The 27,062-nt window shown below is 36.8% G+C and overlaps 1 protein-coding gene across 3 annotated transcripts in view; it reads right to left on the minus strand.

The window, feature by feature from the left end:
• LOC102686563 (cAMP-regulated phosphoprotein, 21) overlaps positions 1-27,062 on the minus strand; it is a 162,197-nt gene that overhangs the window by 24,562 nt on the left and 110,573 nt on the right. The gene's annotated exons all lie outside the window — the stretch shown is intronic.

The following is a 27,062-nucleotide window of genomic DNA, read 5'->3' on the forward strand; positions in this document are numbered from 1 at the left end:
GACCACAGAAAGTCAAGACCTCTGTTTTATGTCTCATCTGAAGTACGGCGCCTTTTAACAATATAGTGTCCCCGTCACTATACTGGGGCATTAGGCTCCACTAACACCTCTTCCAGCAGCAACCTTAAGTTTCTCCCAGGAGGACTCCCATCCAGGTACTGAGCAGGCTCACACCTGATTAGCTTCAGTGGGTTGCCAGCTGTGAGTTGCAGGGTGATATGGCTGCTGCCATTATACACAAAATATAATTGTTTTCCTATTATTATTTATGATTTCAAAATCTCATATTGATTTAGACAAAAGAAGAATTAGTGTCACACTTTGTCACAGTATATACATTTGATATGTAAAAGTTTTCAGTCTCTTGCACTTTTTTTACATTTTTGAAAGAAAAACAAACAATTCATAATTGCATATCTATTCGAACCTGTTGTGGTGGAAAGCCTAAATTAAGGTAGCTGAAAAATATTACTATTAGTGAAACACAGAATAAAGTGGCATCTTTCTGTGTACATTGTTAGTGGTTCGTATGACTTTAGAACAAATACACCTGTCTCTGTAAGGTCCCACATACAAAGATTCAACCATAAAGACCAAAGTACTGTCAAAATAAACATTTCATAGTCCCCTACTATCTCTTTGACAATGGTGAATTTTATCATTAAGATTGCCTAAAATCGGTCTGGTCCTTCAGACTTGGAGGAAACTGGTTAGGGTCGCTGCCCAAAGGAGACTTTGGAACAGTTATAGAGAAACTAATGTGTGCATCACTCAGTTATACAGATGCAGCCATTCAAAACGCGTGGGGTACTTCGCGGTACACTGCGGTGGGCGTGTCGCATCAAAACCTTGTAAAACCTTGTAAAACCGCCAGGAGGAGCCAATAAAGCTTAACCTCTCATGTACAGCAATTGAGCTTTTAAACTTAAACTGTGTATTACAACACGTTAATCATCAGTCATTAAAAAGCTGGTATATTTTATGAAAGCAAGATTGCTCGGTTGGGCAAAAGTAAACAACCTACCTTTATCATAAATATTTTAATTATGCAGAAATATTTTATATAAATATTTTTAATTATTTAAACTGCAACACTTATCATTCAACCAGAGCTCAAAATATCACAAGGATCCTCAAGAGCACAACAAAGACTGTATTAAAAGATACTTGTATCAGATACATGAGAATGCAAGCTTTTTATCTACGCTTTCTTATCTACGCTAAGAAGTAGTCTTTAAAATTTATCACACAGTAAAAAAGTCAAATTTCAGGGATGTCCGTATACCAGAGATTATGGTAACGCTTCAGAAGGGTGTCAGCCAGTCAGATTCCAGATCCGGAATTATCTGTTTTATGATCGAGAATATCATATGTAATCACGTATCTAAAGAAATAAATATTATTAATTTAAGGATCTAAATATCTAAATCTATGTATCTATATAGCTGGTAGTATTACTGGATTTCACTTTCTTTGTAAACACGTTTTGTTAACACCCAAATCGCAGGTGGATTCTGTTTTTTGGTCTGTTATGGTCTGTAGCTCAAATCCTGGTTAACTTAAAATTAGACACAAGAAGAGTATTATTGGACAAGAGTATAAGTTGTGAGGCTCTGGCAGAATTTCTCTGTAAACTGAAGAGTTATAGGTTGTGTATCACTTCTTTTGACACTTGTAAAAAAACATTCCAATGTTAATGCGACACGGAAGATAATGCGGTGTATTGGTCGTTAGTGAAAAGATTTAATCATTTAATCTCTTTACTGTGCACATTTTAATCTGCTTAGTATTGAATATTTATTTGGAATTTTACCACTAAAGGGAAATTTAAGTAGCTAAGCATACAACGCAGAGGAGCATAACAAAGGTCATAAAGGTCATAAACGATATTAATTTAGGAATATAAATATATTATGTAAGCTGTATGTTACTGTTATTGGTATTTAAAAAAAAATACACACCAATACTCAATTTCTCCCTAGACATTTTAAGCACCAAAGTCTTACTTGGTTGACCTTCCAACCATATTACTATAATATCTGTATTGCTGTTTCAGTGCATGTCACATGACTTGCCTCAGTGGTGTCACGGCTTAAGTGACCGATTTACAGTACTGTATACAGATGCAGCCATTCAAAGTGTGCGGTACAGACACGTACCGCAGGTAAGATGACACGGGGTACCGCGGTGCGTGATTGGTTGACCGACAGGGGCACTCGTGATCCGTTGGTCTGTCGTAGAAAGACTTACTGTAAACGTCTTTACTGTGCCCGTTGTAGATATTGAATTTTACCACTGAAGGGAAATCTTAGTAGCTGAGCATAAAAAGAATAGGAGCATACTGTAACGCGTGTGAAGGCCATAAATGATATTAATTTTGGAACGTAAACATACAGTATATAGCTGGTCTCGGTACTTTAAAGAAAAAAATACACACCAGTATTCCATTTCTCCCTAAACATTGTAAGCTTCGAAGTCTTTAACTAACGTGATACCGGAGTCAACAAGCATACTTTTAGAATTTGATTAAAAGGGAATATAATATGGAATCGCGTATCTCAAGAATTTAATAACGGTATGATTATATCCGTGTTCTCCGGCAGTGCTGTGTAGGGCTGTTTCGCCTGCCTGTTCATGCGAGCTGTCTTGTAACCTACTGGTCTAGGTGTGTGACTACCAACTGGCAGGTTGTGTGTTCGAATCCAGCTGGTGCTGGACCTTTCAGTTTTATTTATTTATTTTTTAATCGCGTAACATAAACATATTACCGTATGCAAACTGTACTGTATACAATATGTATATGTATATTTAATGTCTTAACTGTGCCCGTTTAAGTATTGAATATTCATATCTAAGTTTACCACTGAAGGGAAATCTTAACATAAACATACAGTATATGGCTGGTCTCGGTACTTTAAAGAAAAAAATACACACCAGTATTCCATTTCTCCCTAAACATTGTAAGCTTCGAATGAAACCACTAAATAAAGACATAAATATAGAAATCTTAAGATTTGTTTTATTTAATGTTGGTAGCAGGATGAACTGTCAGAGTGTATATTTTGTCGCAAAGTTGCTGCAAGATGTTAACAGTGAAAAAGGTATTTAGAAATGAGTTATTTCAAGATGAAAAAGAAAACATACACGAAACATGGTTTAATTACGACCAGAATCGGTCTTGAGATATTTTTAACTTGATTTACAGTATTTGAGAGGTATGTCTTAACACCGATACTACAGTGCTTAAGTACTGCTCACGTATATGTTTCTAGGTTTATATTATGCATTTCATACGGTCAAATTACTTTTGAGCAACTAATAAGAAGCGCGAAACGGTATGCGTTTTAGTTTCGTTTTGTGCTGGAACCCGTGGATTGATTAGACATATCAAGTACATACAAGTCATTTTTTAAATGTTGTAGTTAGTCTTGAAAAAATGTTTCGAGTACATCATCTATCAACAATTACACAGGTTCTGTTTCCATATTGCGGAATTTGGTTAGGTATTATCAAATCCAGTGGCGCTGTGTTTTAGTTTACTGAGTCCCATGTCACATGGTCTGTGATTGAAACCTGTAAAACCGGTTTAATTCGTCACAGCCAGCACTCTTCAGGTGTGAGGGTCTTCTGCTCAGAATGAAACGCTAAAATGTTTGTGTATATTCTAATGGTAGTGGGGGCAGGGTGTGTGGGAACAGGTTTGGTTGAAATTGCATTGGAGATCTATGTTCTTCACACCTGAAACATTTTCTCTGAAAGCATTTTCTTCGCAGTTTAACCAATCTTGTTACAGCATGTTACAGTTTACTATTATTAACCATATTAATTTTAAGTGCTTAATGTAAAATCTTGTAAAAATATATTTTCATTGTTCAAATATACATTAAGTCTGACTATCATATAATAAGTTAAATACAAAACTAAAGAAAAAATAGGGTTAAATATAATTCAAAATATTTTGCTAACAATGTTAACTGTTTATGAATAATAAAATGTATTAACTAAGGAGTAGGATGGCACAGTTGTTAGTATGTTTTTTGTTTTGTTTCTTTTTCATAAATACAACAGTAGTACCTGATGTCTCCATATTCCATAATATCCATGAAATATATGGCGCTGAAATACAGTATGTGTGACGCATAAAAGACACCAAGGGATTGGGTGAGCTCCCATCACAAAAAAAAACTGCGAACCTGCACTACAGCGACCATAGTACAGTATGGAGACCAAGGCGTTTTACGGGAAGAGACGGGGTGCTTCTGCCGCTCCAGCTTCCAAAGAGCGAAGGGTAAGCAAATACAGCAGACTTCATCTGAAATACGCGATTACAGCGCATATTACAAGGTATTATTGCCGTTTTGAATTTTAAATTCAATTATAATTATTTCTTCGTAGCCTGTTCTTCAAGAAAACACCGCACGGGCGAAACGATCTACCACCAGGACAGTAAAAAAGAAAGCGGTAAGACGGAAAAAAAGAAAAGTTTATTTTGACTTCTGTTCCGCGACTGATGAATACTACTGTGTGACTTTATTTCTTACATGAATTATGTTATTTTGCCACAGGCCGAGGGTCTCTGCTCTCGGCCACTGGCCAGGGTGCCAACCTGTAGAAGCAGCACCTGTATGGAGACATTTCGGCAGCAGCGGGAGCATTACGATGCATTACTGGGGAGGATTGGGAGGCTAGAGTTCCAGCAGTCAAACAGTTGAGCAGCTGTCTCCCGAAAAGTGCCTCTCCCCGCCGCGCAGGCTGCAATGCCTGGCGGAAGCTCTGCCCCCCGCAGAGCACACACCGCCTCAGGATACTCCATCCCGGCCTCTCATTTCACCACCGCGCAGGAATCTGTTGATGCTGTCCCCGCCGGCTATCTCCCCCCAGGAAGCACAGCGGAATTCACAGATGCCAGTGGGACGAATAATTCTCCCAGATGTTCAACTGCTACCCATCACCCAGGAGATGGAGGGGGGGTTGTACTTGCAGTGCATCGGCACAGACGGGAAAGCAAGAGCCGACCGCTACGCCGCCCTCATGTTTCGAAATCTTGTGACTTTTGAAATTTACTGGGGGTGGACCACGTCTGTAAATTTCGATGGGTCCAGAGGCAAAAGTGCCTTGCCTTACAATCTCCGGGAAACCATTAGTACGATGGTGAATCGGAGATTCTCAACCCTTGCTGCGTACGACTGGAAAAGAATTCGTGATCGGATCAACGAAATGCTTCGTAGGAGGAGGCGGTCTTTTCCTCTTGTCTAACAGTCTGTCCACAAACAAAACATTCCTGTTAGACAAGAGGAATTGAAAAAAAACAATTTTGTCAATGAAAACCGGTGTGTGTGTGTCTCCCTGCTGGATGTCCCTCTCACAAACTGCTGAATGAATAAATTATTTTATTGAAAACGAGTTTGCGATTGTCTGGTCTTTAAATTCTTGAGATATGTGATTCCATATTATATTCCCTTTTTATCAAATTCTAAAAGTATGCATGTTGACTCCGGTATCGCGTTAGTTAAAGACTTCGATGCTTTTAATGTTTAGGGAGAAATGGAATACTGGTGTGTATGTTTCTTTAAAGTACCGAGACCAGCCATATGCTGTATGTTTAAGTTCCAAAATTAATATCGTTTATGGGCTTCACACGCGTTGCAGTATGCTCAGGCACTAAGTAAAAGGAGATCCTTCGTATTGCTTGACTAATTTTAAAAACTAAGTTATAAATGCAGACGCTCCCTCGGTGCGCTGCTCTGGTGCGTCGGCTTCTACACAGTGCCTGTCTGCTGTAAGCGTTACGATATACTAAATACTAAATACTAAAACCAAAACTGGCTCAATGGGCTTTGACGTGCTAATGCATTGGTTTAACAGTCCGGGTGTGGCAGGCTTCCAATGTCAACTCGCCTCGATTGGAAGACAATGAACGTATTTTAGCCCTTAATGAATTAATAGCAAACATGGTTTACATAAAATACATTTTTCCAAGAAAGTTTATAATAATACGATCTATAGTTGAATCTGAGCCTACTTTAAAAATAAAGGAAAAGCATTTTCAGAGAGCAATCACGCTGTGTTTATGTAGAAAAAGTGATTAGGTTTATGAGCAATCTAATTACCTATTCGCTTAAAACGCTATATAAAATAAAGTTTATTTAGAGATGAATGATCAGTGTCGCAGTTTAAATAATGTGAGTCAGGAAACTAACATAGCTCTACCTGATTTAATAACGCAATAAAAACGCTATAAAATAATATGACACAGTACAGCACAGTACAATAATACTGACCATGACTTTAGAAGCATAAATTACCTTACACTCAATTTAAACACAAGCTGTCTTTCTGTATGAACCTCTAAGCTGGTTCATACAGAAAATGTAGAAATGCATTAGCCTGATTATGATTAAAAAACACATAATTAAACACGCGTTTGCGATTTAAATCAGAACACGATTTAAATCAATATAAATGTTTATATTGTAACGCATACTGTCCAGCCTCCATTTCTCTATAAAAATTTACTGTTGCACACACACACACAATAGAAGCAGGAACCGCTGTCAGAAGGGAAGATATGTTCAAAATATCGCAAATATCGATCAGGTTGCGATATTTTGAAATATAAAAGTCAATTGATTGTCCATAATATTGCTTACCTATTTTTTCGAAGAAATGTTTGTTAAAAGAAAAGTCCAGCACCAGCTGGATTCAAACACACAACCTGCTAGTTGGTAGTCACGCACCTAGACCAGTAGGCTACAAGACCACTTGCATGATCAGGCAGGCGAAACAGCCCTACACAGCCCTGTCACAGTACACGGATATAATCATACCGTTATTAAATTCTTTAGATGCGCGATTCCATATTATATTCCCTTTTAATCAAATTCTAAAAGTATGCTTGTTGACTCCGGTATCACGTTAGTTAAAGACTTCGAAGCTTACAATGTTTAGGGAGAAATGGAATACCGGTGTGTATTTTTCCTTGTGATATTTTAAGCTCTAGTTGAATGATAGGTGTCGCATTTTAAATCATTTTAGTAGCTAGAAATTATGAAACGCCCTGTTAAAAGCAAGGAAGTTTTTATGCCCGTTGAAGTAAAACAAAATGCCTGACAAAGTATGGCTTGGACAGATTCCAAGTGCTTGTACAAATGTGCTAAAGAAATTATACTTTGAGTATACAGCTTGTCCAAAGTCATCCATTATTAATACTATTAGTAATATCTTCAGTAAAAGCTTTGATGCATAAATATTTCTGATAAAGGTAGGTTGTGTACTTTTGTCCAACTGAGCAATCTTGCTTTCATAAAATATACCAACATTTTAATGACTGATGATTAACATGCTGTAATACACAGTTCAGAATTAAAGGCTCAAATGCTGTACATGAGAGGTTAAGCTCCCCCTGGCGGTTTTACAAGGCGATGCTGGATAGTTAGTCACGTGACACACGTGAACTGCGTGATACCGCCTGATACCGCGACACGCCCACCGGGGTATGCCACGAAATACCTCACCCATTTTGAATGGCTGCATCTGTAAGCACGAGGTTGGGTGTTCAAATCCAGCAATCGCTATGAGTTTTCTTTTAACAGAAACACTTCTTTGAAAAACTAAAATAGCAAATATTATGGACACTACAGTATATTGACATTTTTTATATTAAAAAAACACATGTCCGTACTGTATGTACAGTACACAGCGGTGCTTAAAGGAATAACAAGAATAACAATAACAATTTTACAAGTCCTGGGAGGAAGAATATCATCAATATTAATAATAATAATAATAAACTTTATTCTATATAGCGCCTTTAAAGGTGGCTCCACAAAGCGCTTTACAGGATAACAACCGATGAAACAACAGTGGCAAGGGGCTGAAAATACCTGTGAAACCAGTTTGTTCACAAACAATGTACTGTAGACACAGAGTAGCAGTAGCAATTACTGTAGCAGTAGCAAAATAGCAATATTATGGACACTCAATTGATTTTAAAACAAAAACAACTTCTTTTGACAGCTGGTATAGCACCCCACTGCGCCCGCACACCAGCATTATATTCTCATGTACGGTTAGAATACGTTCATTGTCTTCCAGGGTTCCTTTCCCCGAAGTCGGGAGACATTAGAAGCTTGCCACACCCGGACTGTTACACCAATGCATTAGCATGTTAAAGCTATCCCCTTGAGGAGCCGGGCACGATAATTGTTTTGTTCCTTGATTTTCTGATCTGCAAGGCCATTTGGCTGTAGCGAATGTGAATTGTGTCTGGCATTGCCAGATAGTGAAATAATAAAAGTATTTTAATCAAGATGGGGGGTAAGGGAGTCGTCTCTATGACACTCTCCCTTATAAAATTTATGTGAAACAAAACAAAAACTAAAAATAAGATACAATTTACAGACATTCACAACATAAACATATCTTAAAACATTTACATATATTGTTAAATTGTTACTTTAAATATATACTTTAAGTTACTGAAACAGCCAGTTAATAAAATCGTTGCAATTTTGTTCTTGTTTGTAGGTGGGGATATTCTGACAACAATTGATTTAAAGACAATCTGTCAAAGTGCAATGAAATACAATATTACGCTGGGTAAACGTATGGGATAAACGTGGGTAATGTTTATGTATGGGTTAACGTTCCGAGTTCAAATTCTTCCGCGATGGGGGTACCTTTAAAGCGGAGACGACGAAAATAAAGTTTATTATTAATTTGCTGGACAGAGAGGTGAACCTTATTATGCAGAAGACAAAGATAACGATTTACATTGCATTGCCAGATTGTGAATCAATAAAAATATTTAATTAAACACAGGTTTGTGATTTAAATGGAAATGGGGGTGACGGGAACTCTTAATCTAACTAAAAATAAAATAAATAAAACAGGTTTCGATAGTTAATAACCACTTTTTATGCGCGAAACACGGGTGATTTTTCTTCCTCCTATTCATATTAGAAATCTGTGTACGCTGGAAGGTTTTTACTTCTTAATTAAACTTTTAAAATACAAGTTTCGAATAGAAACAACATACTGTATGCTGTTGTCTTCCTGGTATGTAGAACAGATCAGCAGGTCTTTTTTCCCAGTCAGAGGGTGTCAGATGGTGTCAGCCAATCACCATTCTGAAGCTGTACCATAATCTCTGGTATAAGGAGACCACAGAATTCTGTCACATAGTTTAAATAATTTTCATTTTAGGAAATAATGAAATGCTTGGTTAAAAGCAAGGGAGATTGTCCGTAATAGTGGACATAAAAACAAGAGTTTGCTGCGGCATTATTGGAAACCCATTATATCCTAGAAGACAAACCGGCGCCAGACTGGGAGAATGCCCGGAGCGTAAAAGAAAATGCAGAAGGAAGTAAGGATTGGACAGTTTCCAAGTGCTTGTTCAATCGATGGAAATGTTCAAATAAATGTGCAAAAGAAATAAAAAAATAATTTATTCCTTTATCATATTGGCTAGCTAATGTCCTCTCTTTGCTAGTTAGTGGCTATGCTTCTGCGTTGCGTAGCAACGAGTGACTATATTCTCAGGGGGAGGAACGTAAACAGCTTAATTTTTGTGTTAAATATTTTTTTTTACAATAAAAATTCATTCTATACAGCAATCGCACAATAATATGTTTATGTTCCTGAATTAATATCGTTTATGACCTTCAGATGCGTTATGCTCCTCTTCTTTTTATGCTCGGCTACTAAAATTCCCCTTTAGTTGTAAAATTCCATATAAATATTCAATACTAAGCAGATTAAAACGTGCATAGTAAAGAGATGAAATGATTAAATCTTTTCACTACCGACCAATGCACCACGAGTGCCCCTGTCGGTCATTTTGGCCAGCCAATCACTTACTGTGGTACACTGTGGTGGCTTGTGGGTAGTTGTGTGCGGTATGGGTTTGTACCGTGCATTTTGAATGGCTGCATCTGTATACTGGTCATTTCATAAAGAGGGTTTGTATGGGGAAAAAAAGGTTTTGAGTTCAAACAAGACCAAATTGGACTAAATTCAATGTTTTAAATGTGATGCAAACCCAACACCCCTAGTGGATCACTCACTCATCACCATCCCTACGGTCAGGCTTGATGTTGTTTTAGTTCTGCGTCTCATCACTGGTAAGCCTGTCAATACTGATAGGAACATAGATGGAGCAATTTACAGAAAAATATTAGAGGAAAACTTGCTTTAGGCTAAAACTGGGAGAAAAAAATAATCTTTCAGCATGACAATAATCTCAGTCACAAGGCCAAAGCTATGGTGGAGTGGTTTAAGAATAAGGAAGCAAATGTCTTTGAAAGGCCCAGTCAATGTCCTGACTTAAATCCCCTAACAATCTATGGAAAAACCTGAAAATAGAGTTTAGTTCGTAAAGACTTGTGGTTGTGATCAATGCCTAAAATGAGTTATTTTGCTGAATATTTATTGACAATTACTGTAACATATAGTACACTTAGAAATCCTTCAGTTTTACTGAATGTTAAGTTTTTAAAAATGTATTTTTACTAAGTGAGACACTCTAGGAATTGTCTGAAAACTTTTTCAAGCCACTGTATTACAATCCTCAAGGTCACTTGAAGAAACGCCTGATTCAGGATTCACTTGAGTCTATTATATCAAATCCACAGAAATTGTTAATGTTTATGTTCAATGTTTTTGGAGCTTATTTACCAGTAGGTTGTTATTTACACTGGGGGCTATATGTATTCATGGATGAGATTGCAGCTGTATGTTTTTTTTAAAAAACAACAACTTTTAAGTACTTTTTAAGTCAACAATTAGGCTAGTTAGACATTGAGCCATGCTAGTTTATGTTTGTTTACTACTAGGCTGTCATCTTACTAACAATGTTATGTTTCATGGCAAGAACCTTAAGTTGATAACATTAACAGGAACAAGAACAAAGGCTACAAAGAGATGCTTTGTATTTACAGATGCAGCCATGGGTGGGGTATTTCGCGGTATACCCCGGTGGGCGTGTCACATCAAAACATAGTATCACGCAGTATCACGCGGTGTATCGCGTCACTTGACGTCATGCCGGAAAGTATCCGGAATCACCTTGTAAAACCGCCATGGAGGAGCCAATAAAGCTTAACTTCTCATGTACAGCATTTGAGCTTTTAAATTTGAAGTGTGTATTACAGCATGTTAATCATCAGTCATTAAAATGTTGGTATACTTTATGAAAGCAAGATTGCTCAGTTGGACAAAAGTACACAACCTACCTTTATCAGAAATATTTACGCATCAAAGCCTTTAACGAAGATATTACTAATAGTATTAATAATGAATGACTTTGGACAAGCTGTAAACTCAAAGTATTACGCTGGTCCACATTCTTTCTAACCATCATTTTAAACTAAAATACTTTTAGTTTTTTCTTTGAAAAACACCACAGCATTTCCTGGATCTAACTAACGAGGACAGGACATAAGCTAGCCAATACTATAAAGGAATGATTTTTTTGCTAATTTCTTTAGCACATTTGTACGTGGACTTGGAAACTGTCCAATCCCTACTTTGTCAGACATTTTCTTTTACTATAACAGACATAAAAACTCGCTTCCTTTTAACAGAGTGTTTCATAATTTCTAACAATTAAAATTATTTAAACTGCGACACTTATCATTCAATCAGAGCTCAAAATATCACAAGGATCCTCAAGAGCACATCAAAGACTGTATTAAAAGATACTTGTATCAGATACATGAGAATCCAGATTATCTGGCGAGCCTTGTTTTGTCAAAGGAAAATTCTATTCTACTATGAGAATGTAGGGGGAGGAAGAATGCCTGTGGTCTTTTCACTTACTGCAATATTATGGACACTCAATTGACTTTAAAACAAAAACAACTTTTTTTTGACAGCTGGTACAGCACCCCACCGCGCCCACGTGCCAGTATTATATTCTCATGTACGGGTACAATATGTTCATTGTCTTCCAATGAAAGAAGGGTTCCTTTCGCCGTAGTCGGGAGACATTAGAAGCTTGCCACGCCCGGACTGTTACACCAACGCATTAGCATGTTAAAGCAATTTCATTGAGGAGCCTAGCTTTCTTAACTAGTAAGTACTGTACTTACTGGGTTTTGAAGGGGGGGAGGTGTCTTTTGCTGGAAATCTTGCCCCCTTCTACTTTGAAAATACCTGTGAAACCAGTTTAATTAGTCACAGCCAGCACTCCCGCAGAGAGTTGTAAGTGGATTGGTATAGATGGGAAAGCCAGAGCCGAGTCAAGTCTAGCCATGTATGAGTCTAGGTCTTTGCGTTTGTCTGGGTGCTGACAAAGTAAATCACAATTACTTTTTGACAATTCTTGTGTTGCGGTACATGAAAATAATTATATCGTTATTAATTTCTTTATATACGCGATTCCATATTATATTCCCTTTTAATCAAATTCTAAAAGTATGCTTGCTGACTACGGTATCACGTTAGTTAAAGACTTCAGTGCTTAAAATGTTAAGGGAGAAATGGAATACTGGTGTGTATTTTTTCTTTAAAGTACCGAGACCAGCCAAATACTGTATGTTTATGTTCCAAAATGAATATCGTTTATGGCCTTCACACGCGTTACAGTATGCTCCTATTCTTTTTATGCTCAGCTACTAAGATTTCCCTTCAGTGGTTAAATTCCATATAAATATTCAATACTAAAACGGGCACAGAAAAGACATTTAAATCTTTCTACGAGCGACCAACAGACCACGAGTGCCCCTGTCGGTCAACCAATCACGTACCACGGTATTTTGCGCGAGGCCGTAGCCAATTACCTCCGGTTCGTGTCTGTACTTTGAATGGCCACATCTGTAAGAAGGTAGGTATCAGACTGAGTTAGAGTCGTACTGACTTACTGTATTGAAATTAATCAGCTCAAGTTAGTATTTCATATAAGAAACAGGTAAGTTGTCCTGGGATCAATTAGATACTAGCAACCAAAGGAACATGATGGCTTTGTTATAATACTCTCTGCATTTCTGTACTCACCAGATATGCAGCTTTCTAAATGTTTTTTTTTCTCTAAGAACATAAAGATTACAAACAAGATTACACTTGGCCCATCACCATTGTTTGGATGTTAATAGTGAATAGATTTATGTACTATATCTATTCATACAAAATGTATTGTTTTTATTGTGTCTCTATGCTCTTTGTAAACAACAGAATGTTGGTCTCAGCACAGAATGCCTGCTCCCTTGCTAAATTGTGAATTTTCTTGTGCGCACATTACACAGTTCCTACTGCTTCTGTTGTACTTCTAGTCTATACCTGCTGATAAGTCTACTTAATTCACTCAGATTTCCTCTCTGCAGCACAGAAGCACTTAAACTCAAACTGCTGTTTCTTCTAATGCTTCTGCACTCTCTGTCAGCACAAGCATCTCAGCCACTTGCCTTTGGCCACAGCACTTTAACTGTATTATCTCTGTTTATCCTCCAGTACACATTGTTTTTTGTGTTCCCCCTCACGTAGCCTACGCCCCCACTTCAAAAGGCTGCTGTCATAATTTAGACATTTCACCTCCTTCCTCTGACTCTGCTGGCATGTGACCTGGAAGAGCTCCAGCCCATGATTCTCGCCATTCCTTTAATTCTAAAAAAACATTCTAGAACCCGAATTATTCTTTGTTTCTCAAAAGACATTTCTGTATACTTTCTCCCACTCTGCATTGGCCCCTGATGCTGCCTTCCCTGCTCCTGCATTTCACCAGATGCCTTCTCAAATGCCTGCCAAACAGCAGCCATACCCTTAACCAAAGATATATGACTTGTTAATTCTATAAAGTGCTTACCCTGTTTCTTAATTTTTACCTTGATCCTCTGTGTTCCCATAAAAAAGGCTTCAGGTTTTTTACTATACAGATGCAGCCATTCAAAATGCGCGGGTGATACCGCATTATTTTCCGGTACGCTGTACGCAGTCTACCGCGAGTTACCGGTAAATACCGCGAGTTACCGGTAAATACCACTAGCAAAATAATAGTATCGGGAATTTCCGCAAGGTGGAGCTAATAAAGCTCAACCTCTCATGTTTGAGCTATTGCCATCAAAGTCTTTAACGAAGATATTACTAACAGTATTAATAATGAATGACCTTGGACAAGCTGTAAGTGTAAACTCAAAGTATTGCCCTGGTCCACATTATTTTTTTCATTGACCGTCTTTGTAAAAGTAACACCACAGCATTTCGCAATCGCGCATTTTTTTCCAATCATGCAAAGTACAGTAATTTTTGAGAATCGATTCACCATGCCTTTCACATGCTCATAAAAGAGACTGATTTAGGAACCTAAACATATTACCGTATGCAAACTGTACTGTATACAGTATGTATATGTATATTTAATGTCTTAACTGTGCCCGTTTAAGTATTGAATATTTATATGGAATTTTACCACTGAAGGGATATCTTAGTGCCTGAACAAAGAATAGGAGCATACTGCAACGCGTGTGAAGGCCATAAACGATATTAATTTTGGAACATAAACATACAGTATATGGCTGGTCTCGGTACTTTAAAGAAAACATACACGAAACATGGTTTCATTATGACCTGAATCGGTCTTGAGATATTTTTAACTTGATTTACAGTATTTGAGAGGTATGTCTTGACACCAATACTACGTAAATACTGCTCACGTATATGTTTCTAGGTTTATATTATGCATTTCATACGGTCAAATTACTTTTGAGCAACTGATAAGAAGCGTGAAACGGTATGCCCAGGGCGTTTTAGTTTTCGTTTTGTTTTAATGCAGTGAAGTGGATTGATTAGAGATATCAAGTACATACAAGTCATTTTTTTAATGTTGTAGTTCGTCTTGTAAAAATGTTACGAGTACATCATCTGTCAAAAATTACACAGGTTCTGTTCCCATATTGCGGATTTTGGTTACGTAATATTATTTTCTAGTTTCACTTTGTGAATATATGATTTGGGCCGCAAAGAAGTACATTATGGGTTGTTGTTTTTTTTTTTGCAGTTTTATCTAGAACAAGCGATGCTTAAACCTTTGTCTGATTCTTGTGAAACTATACACACGACAGTTACCTAGGAGTTGACTTCAGTGATGTCACTGATGGGATGTTTCTAAAAATCAATCCTCTGTACAACGTCTTCTCTAGTTGTCCTGCATATGTATTCGCTAATGAAGCTGTATGTTCTGAGCCTGGTTCTCTACATTTCTGTATGAACCAACTTAGAGGGCTAAAGATAGCCCTTTGAAAAAAATGAAACGTTTCCCTTGGTCAGAGATTAAATAAAACCTCACTCGCACCAAACAAATTTATATTTCTAAATATCACAACATGATCGAATTTAAGTCTTTTTAATAACAATGAATAGTCACCTATGCGTTACAAAATAAACATTTATATTGATTTGAATCGCGTTTTGATTTAAATCGTAAACGCGTGTTTAAATATATGTGTTTAAAGGCGATATATAAAAGCGATGATTCTTATGGAATGTGTTCCGCCGGGGATTCAAAAAATGTATTTTTTTTAATTGCGTATCTAAGGAAAATAGCAGTATAATTTTGTTCATGCACATCATTATACAGTATCTCATTTTGTATCTCTATAAAAAAAAATAGTTTGGCCAGCTATTAGTGTTGTTATTGTTTTTATCCTGTAAAGCGCTTTGAGGAGCACAGCTTTTTCACCACTTAGATTACTTTTTGACACCATCCTTACACAAAGCAGAAACTGATTGTATTTTCTGATGACATACTGTAGAAGTGCAAAAATTACAGATTTTAATCGTCTTTTTTCTGAACCAGGGAAAATCTGATCATGTTTCTTTATAACAATAATAAAAAACTTTATTTTACATATCACCTTTAAAAGTGGCATCTCAAAACAATACAGTAGATGTAAACCACAGATTACAAAGTAAATACCCAGACAAACGCAAACGCATTTTTAATAAAATGCTTTCATTCATTCAACAGAGAGAGAGCGTAAAACCTGGGTGTAACAGCTGTTCCTTTTTCTGAAAACTCGCTTTCTGAGATACATGAGAATCCAGGCTTTTTTATCAACGCTTTCTTTTCCATATTCCAGATATTATGGAACCACTTCAGAAGGGTGTCAGCCAGTCAGATTCCAGGAATCGGTACTTTAAAGGAAAAATACACACCGGTATTCCATTTCTCCCTAAACATTTTAAGCATCGAAGTATTTAACTAACATGTGAAATAGCGTGTGAAAAAGTGGTAGTTTTAAGCTTTTCTGCTAATATAATATGGAATCGCGTATCTAAAGAATTTAATAACGATATGAGTATATTCGTGTACTGCAACAGGGCTGTGTAGGGCTGTTTCGCCTCTCTCTTCATGCGACTGTACCAGGAAGAGGATTTCTTTCTATTCGAAACATGTATTTTAAAAGTTTAAGAAGTAAAAACCTTAAAGCGTACACAGATTTCTAAACTGATCAGGATCGTTATCTCTGTCTTATGCATAATAATGTTCACTGCTCTGTCCAGCAAATTAATAATAAACTTTATTTTATATAGCGTTTTAAACGAATAAGTAATTAGATTGCTCATAAACCTAATCACTTGCTTTTTCTTTTTATTTAGGCTCAGATTTCAACTATTGATCGTATTATTTATAACCATAATACCAACCAACCAACAAAAACAACCATATAAACATAATACCAACCAAAAACATAGATAACAACCACAATACAAAATCAAATATATCAAACCATTATACTCTCACAAATTCCTTATCATAATCCCGCCCCTTATGCAAAACCAAATCCTCCTCCCATCCCAGTTTATCCTCTTTACCATTGTAGCGGCGAGGCTTAATAATAAGACAGAATTAAGTGTTTCTGAGCTTTCCCAAATTAGGCCTCATTTCTCTGTTCATCTCTGTGGTGCAGCCACAGAGAAACCATTCATGCAAGGTGATTTAAGGTCCAAGGACAGCTCCCAAAGGGGGATGCACTTAGCTAAGCCTGGCTATCATGATCAATGGTCACCCATTGGCGCCTATCTGTCTAGGGAGTGCCAGTTGGACATCTGGACTGCATTACTAAGTGTCAGGACTAAGTGACTCATATCTCACCTTGATCAACCAATCAGGGACTGGTAGGGCCGAGTAACCCACGTGGGACTCTGATGCCCATGGAACTTTCAGCCAATCAATGAGCTGAAGTTCCTCCAGGTAAAAACAGGCAACACAGAGAGCCTGAGAGATTCAGAGAGTTTCAGATTCAGATTGAGATTCAGCAAGATTCTGGAGAGGATTCTGTGGACTGTTCTAAAGGGAATTCAAAGGAGAATTCCAGGGCAGGACGGCCCAGGAGCAGAAGGCTCCCAAGGGCAGGACATTCTCGCAGCGCGCCTCCTGACCATCCTGAGACTCAGCCCAGACAACCACGGAACGGCCAGTGTGTCCGAGTGCCAGAACCTTCCTTTGTTCGAAGAGTCTAGAGTGGAGGTTGCCAGAGAGTAACCAGCAGCAGGCCTCGTGAACAGGTCGGAACTGTGGAAAGCTGAATCACTATTCAGAACTAGCTCTTCATCAGGAACGAACCGGTCCTCTTCCTGACTTGCTGGGACACACAGTCATCTTTTCTCCTGTGCACAAACTTTGCTAGTTAAAGCCAACACTAACTAGCCGGTCAGTGAGCATCTGCAGCGCACCGTCGCAAGCCGCACAGCACAGCCTGGCACGGAGCCAGAGAGCGCGGATTGGACAGCAACAGCCTGCAACTGTTTCTTTGTGCCCGCAGGAGATCTGAATCCCCAAAAATTGGATGAGTATTCAACTTCAATGCATTACAGCTCGAGAATTCAATTGTTATCCAAACCAGTTGATATCAATTTAATTCCTAAGAGTTATGTACTTGTTTTGAGTATCTAATGTAGAAGTTGTAACCAAGTTCACTTTACGAAACGGTCTTAATGAATGATATACTGAACGTATGTCCTCTTGATATGTGTAACACTTCGTAACTGACTGAATATATATCTTTTGTATTCTGATAACCCTCTCGATAAGATCTGTTAGGTTTATATGCATATTCTATGTATTAATAAATGTATCCTCGTGTATTAGTACCTGTGTGTGCGCGTTGTTTGAGTTATGTCGCATGGTTGGATTCTAAAGCCATCAAAAGAATCAACTTTGTGATTTACTGCTACAATTAATAATTGTCTCAGTAAATGCCCAAACCCTACAGAACTGGTGCCTTCAGAGAGCCACTATGATTACATATTTGGCGTCCCTGAACCGGCATAATCTACACCATAAACAAAATCCACCTCAATTTTCAACATAAAGCATTACACAAAATCAATACCTCAACACTCCATACTCAACAACGATAATTCACAAACAGCCAGAACATGTAACTCCACATTCCCAAACAGACCTTATTTCCATAGCCCCACCCCTTATGCAAACCCAACATCCCTCCCCTGTTCTCTCTCTCCCCTGGCGTTTGTAATCGTTTTTATTTTCAAATAAATTTTAGCAAAGTCATGTATTTTAAAAATCTTAAGATTTTTATATTTATGTATTTAGTGGTTTCATTAGTGACAAAGGCTAGTGACCTTTGTTTCATTAGTGACAAAGGCTAAACTTTCTTGGAAAAATGTATTTTATGTAAACCATGTTTGCTATTAATTCATTCAGGGCTAAAATATGTCCATTGTCTTCAAATGAAAGAAGGGTTTCTTTAGCCGTGGTCGGGTTGAAATTAGAAGCTTGCCACGCCCGGGCTGTTACACCAACGTATTAGCATGTTAAAGCGATTTCATTGAGGGGCCTAGCCTTTCTTAACTAGTACTGTACTTACTGGGTTTTTGAGGGGGGGGAGGTGTCTTTCGCTGTGAAACCGGTTTAATTCGTCACAGCCAGCACTCCTTCAGAGAGGGGGGTTGTACTTGCAGTGTATACAGTAGATGGGAAAGCCACAGCCGACCTCTACGCCGCCCACGTGTTATGCTCTTCCTTAATGTCTAAGCCGGAACACATCATTATATCTCATTTTGTATTTCTTAAAAAAAAATCGTTTGCCCAGCCTAACAGTATTGTTGTTATTGTTTTTAACCTGCAAAGCGCTTTGAGGAGCCACCTTTAAAGGCGCCATATACAATAAAGTTCATTATTATTACTATTGTTAATTTGCTGGACAGAGAGGTGAACATTATTACGCAGAAGACAAAGAAAGCGATTTACGTTGGATTGTGCATTTTGCTGCTGTAATACAGTTTTAAATAATTAAAAGTCTAAACAGTATCAGCTTTATTTATGGGTTTTAAATAAAGGCGATTTAAACGTGATTTAAATCAATATAAATGTTTATATTGTTACGCCTAGGTGACTATTCATTGTTATTAAAATGACTTAAATTCAAACATGTTGTGATATTTAGAAATATAAATTTGTTTGGTGTGAGTGAGGTTTTTTTCCCCCAACAACTTTCCAGAGGAGCTATAAATATTTTAAATAAATACACACAGTATTGCTCATAAGGTCTGCTATTTGAGGTCCAGTTATTTAGATGCATACATCTTATTTTATCTCAGCTTTTCAGCTGAGATACACAGATCATACATAAACAATGCAGTAAAAAAATGTCTCATCAAGTATTTTATCATTAGGTATAACAGTTTCCCTTTAGGCCTCTGAAAACACCACCTTCTACCTTGTGAATACCAGTACCTCCTAATTGTCTAAAGGCTTTATTAAAAAAATTAAAAAAAAAAACTGATGTGCTGAAACAGTACAATTAAACACGCTCTGCAGAAAAGGGGATGGTTGTTAGGTCAGCTTCAGTTTTACACTTACAGTACACATTTGATTTCATTAAAATTATGAGGTACCCTGTATGTGCAGGACTCAAGAGGCTCTCAGTCATGTCACTTTGCAGTTGATGTCTCCTAGAGGTTCCTAGATTCTTATTGTAAATAAAAGGAACAGCATACAGTGGGACTTTTTCAAAAACGGGGAACAAATTTCAACATCTGACTGCACTGAGCACACAAATATTGGTTCTAGGCTCCTGAATCACCTTTGGTCCCTGGATCATTGCTTTTAACCATTTACACAAGGTTTTTACTGTAAAGCACTTTCACAGCTCAACATAAATGGACCTTCTGGGGCACAGGCTTTAAAAACAGACTTTGCCTTTCCTGTTATAAGCTATTCTTTTAGCATATGACAAGCATGCCCTCATTATGGCGATATCCTCCTAAACATTGGAGAAATAACTCTAGAAGTTCAATTAAAACAGAAATGCTTCAAATCACTTGGAATACAACAAAAAAGTGGTGTATTTTAAAGTGTGTTAAAAATGTAGCTAGTTTGTTTTCATACCTTAGATTATAATAAAACCTCACCATTTAACACCAACAGGTGTTTCTTGAAGTCTGCTAACTTCAAAGTTTATGGTTTGGCTTTTTATGTATAATGGTAGTGAACTACATTGGAAATGTAGGAAAGTAAGCATTAATAAGCAGGAAAATTAAACCAAGAAACACCTAAAGTACTGGACTATATTGCAGATAAACTACCGATCTACCTTTTAACAGCCTAAGTTCTAAGGTTATCCTTACAAGTGTGGAAAAGCATGGGCGTAATGTTGCAGCCTTCACTGTTGTTTTAGAAGTTGTTTTTTCCAGCTGTACATGAACATTTCTGTCTTGAGTCTTTCTTAACAATATGGTGTAAACAGTGTCTGGTTTCTACGGTGATTATTATTTAATTACTGAAGTAGCCTTTTGATATTTGCACAGTAATTTTTGTTGTTATGGCTGTTTTCATATTCGTAGTTTTCTTCTGTTAAAACTTAAAATCTCCCCGCATTAAATTGGCTACAAATGCAAGAATTCAACCAGATATTCTTACTTGTAAAATGTCTACTGTTGCATTGCAGTTAGTTAATGTAGCTCGTCCATAGTCAGCAATCTAAACTTTATTGTTAAGCTTTAATGATTGATGTTGTAACAGTAACCTTTAGAAATACTATAGTACTTCACAAATGCTTTTGAAATCTTTTGAGTAAAAGCCTTATAAAAATAGGTTTAGTTTTTACAGGAAATCACAAAGAAATAGGATGGTATAATTCTTATAATTGCTTAGTGATTGTATTTGGAAGATTATGGACTAAACAGACTTCAGGGATGCTAGTGCATCATTGTGCTATTTGGAATTTTTCCAAAAATCAAGTGACCTCTTTGCTGTAGTATCTGTAGTATTATTTATTTAGTATTAATAAAGAATAGATTTATTAAAGTTGTGCGATGTGTAAGCGGGATATGTAAAATAATGTAAAATAAAGTTTTTTATTATTGTTATAGAGAAACATGATCAGATTTTCCCTGGTTCAGAAAAAAGACCATTAAAATCTGTAATCTTTCCACTTGTATGTCATCGGACATTAACGAGTACAACCCCCCTCTCTGCCGGAGTGCTGGCTGTGACAAATTAAACCGGTTTCACAGGTATTTTCAAAGTAGGAAGTACAGTGTTAACTAGTAGCTAGGCTCCTCAATGAAATCGCTTTAACATGCTAATGCATTGGTGTAACAGTCCGGGCGTGGCAAGCTTCCAATGTCAACTCGACTCGATTGGAAGACAATGAACGTATTTCAGCCCTAAATGAATAAATAGCAAACATGATTTACATAAAATACATTTTTCCAAGAAAGTTTATAATAATACGATCTATAGTTGAAATCTGAGCCTAAATATAAAGAAAAAGCATTTTCAGAGAGCAATCACGCTGTGTTTATGTAGAAAAAGCGATTAGGTTTATGAGGAATCTAATTACCTATTCGCTTAAAACGCTATATAAAATAAAGTTTATTTAAAGATGAATGATAAGTGTCGCAGTTTAAATAATTTTCGTAGTAGGGCTTGGACAGATTCCAAGTGCATTTTTGCAATTTACGTTGCATTGTCCAATGTGCTGTTGTAATACAGTTTAGAATACAGTTAGTCTAAACTGTATCAGCTTTATTTATGGGTTGCAATTTAGAAAAAGTCAAAAACCGTACTCAAAATGCAATTTAGAGCTTTCTGCCAAGAGGAGACACCCAAATTATAATGTAACATGCCACTGTTTGTGCATGAACAAAGTTATACAGCTATTTTCCTTAGATACGCGATTAAAAAAAATATATATTTTTTGAATCCCCGGCGGAACACATTCCATAAGAATCAGCGCTTTTATATATCGCCTTTAAACACATATATTTAAACACGCGTTTACGATTTAAATCAAAATGCGATTCAAATCAATATAAATGTTTATTTTGTAACACATAGGTGACTATTCATTGTTATTAAAAAGACTTAAATTCGATCATGTTGTGATATTTAGAAATATAAATTTGTTTGGTGCGAGTGAGGTTTTATTTAATCTCTGACCGAGGGAAAAATTTCATTTTTTCAAAGAAATGTTTGTTAAAAAATAAAGTCATAGTTCCATGGGATTCAATCACAGACAGTGTGACATGGGAGTCAAGAACCTAACCCACAGGTCACATGCTGAGGGCTGAAAAAGCACTACAGAAACATTATCGACAGACAATGTACAGATTTGATAAAGCTATAAAATAATGTAATTAGGAACAGAACAAGTTTACAGCACAGTACAATAATAAATGCTGACCATGACTTTAGAAGTATAAATTACCTTACACTCAATTTAAACACAAGCTGTCTTTAGCCCTCTAAGCTTGTTCATACAGAAATGTAGAGAACCAGGCTCAGAACACACAGCTTCATTAGCGAATACATATGCAGGACAACTAGAGAAGACGTTTTACAGAGGATGGATTTTTAGAAACATCCCATCAGTGACATCACTGAAGTCAACTCCTAGGTAACTGTCGTGTGAATCAGACAAGAATCAGACAAAGGTTTAAGCATCGCTTGTTCTAGATAAAACTGCAAAAAAAACAACAACCCATAATGTACTTCTTTGCAGCTCTGTTTGCCCAAATCATATATTCACAAAGTGAAATTAGAAAATAATATTACGTAACCAAAATCCGCAATATGGGAACAGAACCTGTGTAATTTTTGACAGATGATGTACTCGTAACGTTTTTACAAGACAAACTACAACATTTAAAAAATGACTTGTATGTACTTGATATCTCTAATCAATCCTCTGCACTGCATTAAAACAAAACGAAAACTAAAACGCCCTGGGCATACCGTTTCGCACTTCTTATCAGTTGCTCATAAGTAATTTGACCGTATGAAATGCATAATATAAACCTAGAAACATATACGTGAGCACTATTTACGTAGTATTGGTGTCAAGACATACCTCTCAAATACTGTAAATCAAGTTAAAAATATCTCAAGACTGATTCTGGTCATAATGAAACCATGTTTCGTGTATGTTTTCTTTAAAGTACCGAGACCAGCCATATACTGTAAATTAATATCGTTTATGGCCTTCAAACACGTTGCAGTATGCTCCTATTCTTTTTATGCTCAGGCACTAAGATTTCCCTTCAGTGGTAAAATTCCATATAAATATTCAATACTTAAACGGGCACAGTTAAGACATTAAATATACATATACATACTGTATACAGTACAGTTTGCATACGGTAATATGTTTAGGTTCCTAAATCAATCTCTTTTATGAGCATGTGAAAGGCATGGTGAATCGATTCTCAAAAATTACTGTACTTTGCATGATTGGAAAAAAATGCGTGATTGCGAAATGCTGTGGTGTTACTTTTACAAAGACGGTCAATGAAAAAAAGAATGTGGACCAGGGCAATACTTTGAGTTTACAGCTTGTCCAATGTCATTCATTATTAATACTATTAGTAATATCTTCGTTAAAGACTTTGATGGCGACAGCTCAAACATGAGAGGTTGAGCTTTATTAGCTCCACCTTGCGGAAATTCTGGATACTATTATTTTGCTAGCGGTATTTACCGGTAACTCGCGGTAGACTGCGTACAGCGTACCGGAAAATAATGCGGTATCACCCGCGCATTTTGATTGGCTGCATCTGTATAGTAAAAAACTTGAAGCCTTTTTTATGGGAACACAGAGGATCAAGGTAAAAATTAAGAAACAGGGTAAGCACTTTATAGAATTAACAAGTCATATATCTTTGGTTAAGGGTATGGCTGCTGTTTGGCAGGCATTTGAGAAGGCATCTGGTGAAATGCAGGAGCAGGGAAGGCAGCATCAGGGGCCAATGCAGAGTGGGAGAAAGTATACAGAAATGTCTTTTGAGAAACAAAGAATAATTCGGGTTCTAGAATGTTTTTTTAGAATCAAAGAAATGGCGAGAATCATGGGCTGGAGCTCTTCCAGGTCACATGCCAGCAGAGTCAGAGGAAGGAGGTGAAATGTCTAAATTATGACAGCAGCCTTTTGAAGTGGGGGCATAGGCTATGAGAGGGGGAACACAAAAAACAATGGGTACTGGAGGATAAACAGAGATAATACAGTTAAAGTGCTGTGGCCAAAGGCAAGTGGCTGAGATGCTTGTGCTGACAGAGAGTGCAGAAGCATTAGAAGAAACAGCAGTTTGAGTTTAAGTGCTTCTGTGCTGCAGAGAGGAAATCTGAGTGAATTAAGTAGACTTATCAGCAGGTATAGACTAGAAGTACAACAGAAGCAGTAGGAACTGTGTAATGTGCGCACAAGAAAATTCACAATTTAGCAAGGGAGCAGGCATTCTGTGCTGAGACCAACATTCTGTTGTTTACAAAGAGCATAGAGACACAATAAAAACAATACATTTTGTATGAATAGATATAGTACATAAATCTATTCACTATTAACATCCAAACAATGGTGATGGGCCAAGTGTAATCTTGTTTGTAATCTTTATGTTCTTAGAGAAAAAAAAACATTTAGAAAGCTGCATATCTGGTGAGTACAGAAATGCAGAGAGTATTATAACAAAGCCATCATGTTCCTTTGGTTGCTAGTATCTAATTGATCCCAGGACAACTTACCTGTTTCTTATATGAAATACTAACTTGAGCTGATTAATTTCAATACAGTAAGTCAGTATGACTCTAACTCAGTCTGATACCTACCTTCTTACAGATGTGGCCATATGCTCCTATTCTTTTTATGCTCAGCTACTAAGATTTCCCGTCAGTGGTAAAATTCCATATGAATATTCAATACTACAACGGGCACAGTAAAGACGTTTACTGTAAATCTTTCTACGACAGACCAACGGACCACGAGTGCCCCTGTCGGTCAACCAATCACGTACCGCAGTACCCCGCGTCATCTTGCGTCACGATGCGCGACACCATAGCCAATTACCTCCGGTACGTGTCTGTACCACGCACTTTGAATGGCTGCATCTGTATGTAAATATGGAGTCAATATTTGTTCAATTAATCAACTTCCATAGCAGTGGGGCAGCTTAAAGTAACTGTTTTCAAAATGTTGAAAGCTTCTGAACACCATAAGCAAAATCAAGTCAGTTTGTCAGTTGTGTGTATTTTTTGCCATATAAAGGACTCAATGTGAACAACAAGAATAACACTTTTTTTCTGGTAAGTGCTGGAGTGCTGTTCATTTCCGAGCGATTTCAACCCCTGGAATAAGAGACTTGCAGAGTGTCCAGAATCCTGATTTGATATGAATAATGTGCCCTCATGATCAGGCTGTTGTCCGTCAGCCAAAGTGGTTTGATTTTAAGAATGTGTGCTAGAAAATACAACACACCTCCCAATCAGCCTTTTGATTTAATTCCTGTGATGTTCTCTTAATCTCTGCATTCTTTATTTAAAAAACTTTAACAATAACACAATACAGCAATAACATTATTGAGACTACCCAGTTTTAGTATCACAATAAAACCCACAAAACCAAAAAAGCTGCTCTAAAGGAAAAAAAAAAAACAGTATGGTAATGTATACTGCTGTTGCTATTAGATTTATGTTATATTCTTACTTTGGCAAGGTATTTCCTTATTTTGTTTACTCTGTACAGTTACTCTTTTTCATCGTTAAGAAACCATTTCAGAAGCTTTTTTAGGCTACTTACTGTAGCTAAGTACCACCTGCACAAAGATAAATGATTAGGAGTAGGCTAATTCCACACTAAAAAGTAAAAAGAAGGAAGAAAAACATGTCTACAGGGTAGCCTTCTGCATTCAGAGGAAAACCTTCTGCATTCAGAGGAAAACCTCTTCTGAAAGAGGTTTCCTAGCAGAAACATTACAGTATGTTTTTTATATTCATTATAACCTCAGTTTATTATTCTGAAGCTTACATTCTGATGCACCCTCCTGCTCTTACGTCTTCAGAGACTCTAACGTCTTTTGAGACAAAGAGTGTTAACCAGGAATTAACCAACAATACGCAGATGGTATGACCTACTTATTTAAACCAATATTTTTTTCTTTTGTAGTTTTCTCAGGCTTATGTGTCCTAATGTAACTTCACTCCATGAAGAAGATATAAAGTGAGAAGTGGTACTATTACATTTTATTGTCACTTAGTGTAGAACCACATCACCAAAGCATTCAAAAAATGAACATAAGGATAGTTCACATCAATTCTTATAATGGTTTCCAGTACTCATTCTGAATCTTGGTTGTCATCTTTATGTATGTTATGAAAGGTCCAGTGTTTGAAACAAACATATTTATTTACAAAACAGCCTGTTGCTAGTTTTTGTGGTTCTTGAAAATGTCATTATAAACTTCTGCAGCTAATAGTAATATTCATTATACTGTAAGTATCATAACAATGTTATGAAATTGAGAAACCTAAAGATAATATTTATAAAACCAATATTTATAAAATTGCTTGGTTTTCTATAGATATATTTCTAGCAATAAAAAAACAAAAAATAATGCTGACCGCACACAGAGGAAAAAGCTCTTGTGAAGAACTGAGAGACAAAATCACCAACAAAACACATACTGTAAATAAATGCAGAACTGCTCATCATTGTGAAAATGAAAATTACCAACATGTAATGAAAACAGAATATTAATATAGCAAAATAAAGTCATTTTAAATACATACACTCAGGCATTTCTATACACTGAAAGTTTAATCAAAGATCTAT

This window comes from Lepisosteus oculatus, chromosome 10 (genome assembly GCF_040954835.1).
Source record: "Lepisosteus oculatus isolate fLepOcu1 chromosome 10, fLepOcu1.hap2, whole genome shotgun sequence".
Classification (NCBI taxonomy): domain Eukaryota; kingdom Metazoa; phylum Chordata; class Actinopteri; order Semionotiformes; family Lepisosteidae; genus Lepisosteus; species Lepisosteus oculatus.